The sequence below is a fragment of the Lycium barbarum genome, chromosome 12 (assembly GCF_019175385.1).
Source record: "Lycium barbarum isolate Lr01 chromosome 12, ASM1917538v2, whole genome shotgun sequence".
NCBI lineage: Eukaryota > Viridiplantae > Streptophyta > Magnoliopsida > Solanales > Solanaceae > Lycium > Lycium barbarum.
In genome coordinates this window covers 1,958,277-1,964,276 of record NC_083348.1, presented here as the reverse complement: position 1 = coordinate 1,964,276, position 6,000 = coordinate 1,958,277, and positions in this window count along the sequence as shown.

Sequence of the window (6,000 nt, the reverse complement as noted above, 5' to 3'; positions counted from 1 at the left end):
CCAAGTCAGATGACTCCGAGCGAATCGAGTCCGAGCTCTCATCCACCTCTAGTCATGCCGGATAACATAGGGCTCGTGCCTTGCGTTCTGTTTTTGTTTTTTGCCTTTGTAGGACTTTGTTTTTTTTCGACGTAAGAGACATCCGTTGTATAAATGAAAAGTGGACCTTTCTTGCTTCTTCGTTTGAATTTTTGTTTACTGCTTTTGCTATAGTTGTTAGTCCGTTCTAGGACAAGTCGACTCGTAGTCGTTAATTCATCGTGCCCATAGGTCTTATCCGATATTTTGGGGCCAGTGGCTTATCAAATTTTGGCTTGGATCATTATGATCTCGTTGCCTTTGTCGAATTTCGACCAAAGTACCTGGCGTAGGGTATGCGAATGAGGCAGTATCGAGATATGATGGTTATCAACTGGGAAAAGTATATTTAACAGAAAGCTGTTATCCCAACTTTTGATAACTTTGTGTTTGCAAAATGTTTGTACATATGAGAGTTTTAACTATTTCTTCCTTAGTCGTAGCAAATGTAAAATGGGACACGATTCGCTATGATCGTTTGGTCCTTACATCGGAGGCTATGGCCGGTGGCCGGGCCTTGGTTTTGCCGTAGCAAAATGCTAAATGGGACACGATTCATTTTGATCGTTTGGTCTTTACATCGGAGGCTACAGAGCTTCTCCGTCTGCTTTAATCGGGGTCATCTTCGGTGTGGCATAGTACTCCCCTAGAACTGATCCGATCTCCGAGGTCGGGTGAGTGTTATTACGTTCCCAATCGGCGGATGCGACACCGGGTATCCGGGTACTTGCCCTCCATATTCGTTAAGTAACATGTTGTACTCGTTGCCTCATTAAAAACCTTGTCGGAAAACCCATTTTGGGACAAAACCGCACTAAGGAAAAGAGTGCAACACGTGTTTTCAGATCTAGATTCTAATTTTGTCCCGCTCTCGCCTTCCTGCAAAAGAGAAAAGTTAATAAGAGAATACGGGGAGACCATACCTTAGCAGTAGTATCTCTTTAGATGGGCCACGTTCCAGTTATTACGTAGACGCTGCCCGTCCATGGACTCCAACTGGTACGATCCCTTGCCCGTTATACCGGTTACCTTGTACGGGCCTTCCCAATTCGGACCCAGCTTTCCCTCGTTGGGGTTCTTGGTATGCAAGGTAACTTTTCGCAGTACTAAATCCCCGACTTGGAAATGCCGGAAGTTGGCACTTCGATTGTAGTATCTTTCCATCCTCTGTTTTTGGGCCGCTATGCGGACCGACGCGCTTTCACGTAGTCCATCTACAAGGTCGAGCCTCACAGCCATAGCCTCCTCATTTGACTCCTCGGTGGTATACCTGAAACGGAGGGTCGGTTCGCCGACTTCTACGAGGATAAGGGCTTCGGCTCCGTAAACCAATGAGAACGGTGTTTCCCCCGTGCTCGATTTGGATGTGGTTCTGTAAGCCCACAACACCTCCGCTAATATCTCCCTCTAATGGTGTTTCGATGCTTCAAGTCTTTTCCTCAGATTTTGGATTATCGTTTTGTTCGTGGATTCTGCCTGTCCGTTCGCACATGGGTGATACGGGGTTGACACGATTTTCCTGATCTTCAATCCTTCGAGGAAGTTGTTGACCTTGTCACCCACGAACTGAGGACCGTTATCACAGGTTATCTCGGAGGGGATGCCGAAACGGCAGATGATGTGATCGCATATGAAGTCGATGACTTCCTTCTCTCTTATCTTTTCGAAGGCCTGCGCTTCAACCCACTTAGAAAAATAGTCAGTCATAAACAAAATGAAACGAGCCTTAGCAGGTGCCCAAGGTAACGGGCCCACAATGTCCATTCCCCACTTCATGAAAGGCCAAGGTGAGATCACCGAATGCAGCAACTCCCCGGGCTGGTGAATCATCGGAGCGTGCTTCTGACACCCGTCACATTTTCGGACAAAACCTTTCGCGTTCTCGTCCATCCGATTCCAGTAATAACCGGCCCGGATAATCTTTCAAACCAGGGCTTCTGCACCGGAGTGGTTGCCGCAGGTTCCCTCGTGTACCTCTCTCATCACGTATTCCGTTTCACCGGGGCCCAAGCACTTAGCCAAAGGGCCTAGGAAGGAGCGTCGATACAGTTGGCCGTCCACCAAGCAAAAATGGGCAACCTTGGTCCGTAGTGATCGTGACTCCTTCGAGTCATTTAGGAGTTTGCCATCACGCAAGTAGTCAATGTACTTATTGTGCCAATCCCAGGTTAAGCCCATTATGTATATTTCGGCGTGCCCGGTTTCTATAGCTGTGTTTGATAAGTGCACCGTTGCCCCGAGGTTGATTTCCTCGCCCTAGACCGACGATCCCAAATTTGCTAATGCATCGGCTTCGCTGTTCTGTTCCCTCGGTATGTGCTGCATGGTCCATTCTTTAAATTGATGAAGTACTACTTGGGTTTTCTCGAGGTACCTCTGCATCCGTTCATCCTTTACCTCGAACACGCCGTTCACCTGGTTTGCGACCAAAAGCGAGTCGCATTTTGCCTCGATTGTTTCGGCTCCCATGCTTCGAGCCAATTCCAGACCTGCAATCATAGCCTCATACGCGGCTTCATTGTTAGTCAATTTAGCAGTTCTGACGGACTGTCGAATGACATCCCCGGCCGGGGTCCTAAGGACAATCCCTAATCCGGAACCTCTAAGGTTCGAGGCCCCGTCCGTGTGTAGGGACCAAATGCCCGTGGTCTTTCCCGAGGTCAGCAAAGGTTCCTTTTAGACCTCGGGGACCATGGCCGGGGTGAAGTCTGCCACAAAATCGGCCAAGATTTGGGATTTGATCTCGATTCCCCGGGTTGAGCTTCATGTTGTATCTACAGAGCACATCGAAGGTTTCCTGCAAATGCTTTAAATGGTCATCTGTTTCCAGGGACTTAACAACCATATCGTCAACATAAACTTCCATTGTTTTCCCTATTTGTTCTTCGAACATTCCATTAACTAGGCGTTGGTAAGTTGCACCGGCATTTTTTAATCCGAAAGGCATGACGTTATAACAGTAAGTCCCATAGCGGGTGATGAAGGACGTTTTCTCTTGATCCTCCGGGTGCATCCGGATTTGGTTATACCCGGAGTAAGCATCGAGAAAACTTAACATTTCATGTCCGGCCGTCGCATCGATCATCCTGTCGATGTGAGGCAATGGAAATGAATCCTTCGGGCATGCCTTTAAGCTGGCCAGCCAAACCCTCAAAAAAGCTGAAAACAACTTATAAGCAACTTATAAGCCAATCCAAACGGGCTCTAAACCAACAGCCCTAACCAAACGACCTCTTCAACCATCGCCGCCACCCCATCCCCCATCACGTCACTTCCGTCACCTCACCACCACCACGCCCATCGGACCACGGAACCAAACACCCCACTCTCTCTTTAACCCAAAAACCTTAAGTTCGTTGGTTTGAAGCCATAGCCACCTCCACTGCTACCACGTCTCCTGTCCTTTTGATTGACGTGGTGGGAGAGCCGAAAGGAGCCGATATAGGTCGTTTCAACCTCTGTAGAAGAGGAGTGCAATGAACCGCTAGTTTAAAGCTCGAACTCTCCTTCGATTCAGTGGGTAATGGAGGAATCTACCATGTATTAGACCCCAACGGCTCTTCTCCTCTCAAATCGAACTGAAAAGGTGATATTTTTCACCCCTTTTTTCTTGATATTATCCATCAAAAATCTTTTTTCTTTCAGAACTTCCCATAAAAAAAAAAAAAAAAAACGTCACTTTGTTTACCCCGAAATCGGATAATCAATTGAATTTGTAAGTGGGTATAGGATATGTGCTTGGATCTTGATGTATGTTAGATAGGGAAAATGTATATGCGAGAGTTACTCAATAAAATGGCTAATGATGGCGATTTGCTATGAATACAAACGTTTATAAATAATGTGGGATAATTGATGGAATAAACACAATATAAATATAAATAAATGGTCTTGGCCGAATCAGATATTGAAAGAGAGATTGTATGCATGAACTCTTTTATTATAAATGTTCTTGGAAAGTAAAGGAGCCAACCCCCTCAACCCCCTCAAAGGAGGGGGATATGCCCTATTTATAGTGTCACCTTCATGAGTCTCATACAATGGGAACTAATAAAATAATAGTAGCAAGGACAGCTTTGCCCGGATTTGGTGGGATTAGACTGACGGCGCCGTCTGACACACGCATGGTAGGTAGTTGACTATGGCAGGACGCTACTGGCGCATGACCCGCATGCAATGGCCACACGGACCAACGGCTGCTCGGACTAACGGCCATGAATGATCGGGTCAACGGGCTTGGATGCTCGGGTCACCGGGCTTGGCCATTTCAACGACGTCGAAGGCAGACCTGTCGGTGTCCTTGCCCATCTCCGGCCCAAGCATTACCCCGGTCAAGGGCGAATAGTGTCCCGCACATTCTCATTCCTTCCTCTGGTTCCGCGCTCCACCGATTCTCCTCATATCCGGTTTTTACCGTATACACACCTTCCCCCCCCCCCCCCCCCCCCCCGCTATTTTTTTTGAATTCCGAATTTTTCAACCTCTTGGAGAAGCTGATGAAATCCCCTAAGACTTTGGCTATAAATACCAGCCTCCATGGGCTGTTTTTTAAACAAGTTGAAGAACCACAAAAAAAAATCCCTTTTATTTTTCAAGTTTTCCCTCATAAAATCCCCTTTGCTAAAAACTTGGATTCTCAGAAAATCTTATTTTTTACTCTAAGTTTTGATTGTCGAAATCCCTTCTTTTAGCTCTCGGCTGAGCAAAGACCACTTCAAGCGGATTCCGAGACTCGACGACGATAATAGCCTCAATTCGCTGTCACGGAGAAGGTAATCACACTCGTCCTCTCTTCGTCTTTCATTTTATAAGAAGTAGAAATGTAGTCGTTTAAGTATTTCTCGTCGTTTACTTGGTTTGGTTGGCTGGAATGTGTCGTCTCCTCGTTTGTTGCAAATTAGTGTAAGGCGATTAAATTCGTCAAATCTATGTTTGACTTCGTCGTTTGGCTAATTTCTCTGTTTTGCGAGTTGCTCTCATTATATGGCTAACTAAGTTAGTAATCATCTTCGTCCTCGTCTTACATTTCATTTTCGGGTTATCAAACTAAAAAGAAAACGTAGTGATGTTTCTTATTATTTATTCAGTTATGTTTGTTTGAACCTGCCTGTCTTCTGTTTGTTATTAGAATGGTTGAGATGAGTTGACAACATTTTGGCAAAAATGGCAGTCTAACTTTTCAAACATACCAGCATCCTGTTGTCTTTTTTTTTAAACTCCATCCATTAATCTGGAGGGACTATTTTTATCATAATTCTAGCTGAAAACAGTACATAAAGATTTTGGCGTAAGTTGTGAGTTTTCAAAAGCCAACTTGTTGACCCTTTAGGATATAAAACTGCGTCTGAGTCGGTGTTTGTATGGATTCTGAAATACTGCAATATTGAAATATAAAATGGGGTTACGAAGCAGTAAGAATGCCAAGAATGGTTTTAAAATCTTCCTTGTGTGTTAGGAATGTGGTAATTGGTTCATGTTAAATTTTTGAGTAGGTTTATTGTGAATTTAGTCTTCTCGTTACTGCTTGTTTTAAAATCACTACTATAAGATTTTGGAAAGGTTTTTAACTTAGTAACATATCTCTTTAGCTGAATCCTCCCAAGTAGTGAAGGCGCGTTGTGATTTACATTCTATGATTGCTTGTGTAGCATTTTTGAGCTTTATGTCTAAAAACTTTGCTTCCTATAATGTTCAGATGATCAAATTTGAGATTTTATAACATGAAAACTGAATTGAAATTATAAGGTAGTAGGCAGTTCTTTTTTTTTGGGATTGCTATGTTTTATTGCATACTGTCAAGACCTGTTGTGTTAAAACCAGTTGTACACATATAGAGTTTTGTGTGAGTCCATTGCTAGCTTCGAGTTTTGTAGTTGTGAACTTAGTGTGACCTTTTGGTTTAGTTTAGTTCATCTCTATTTA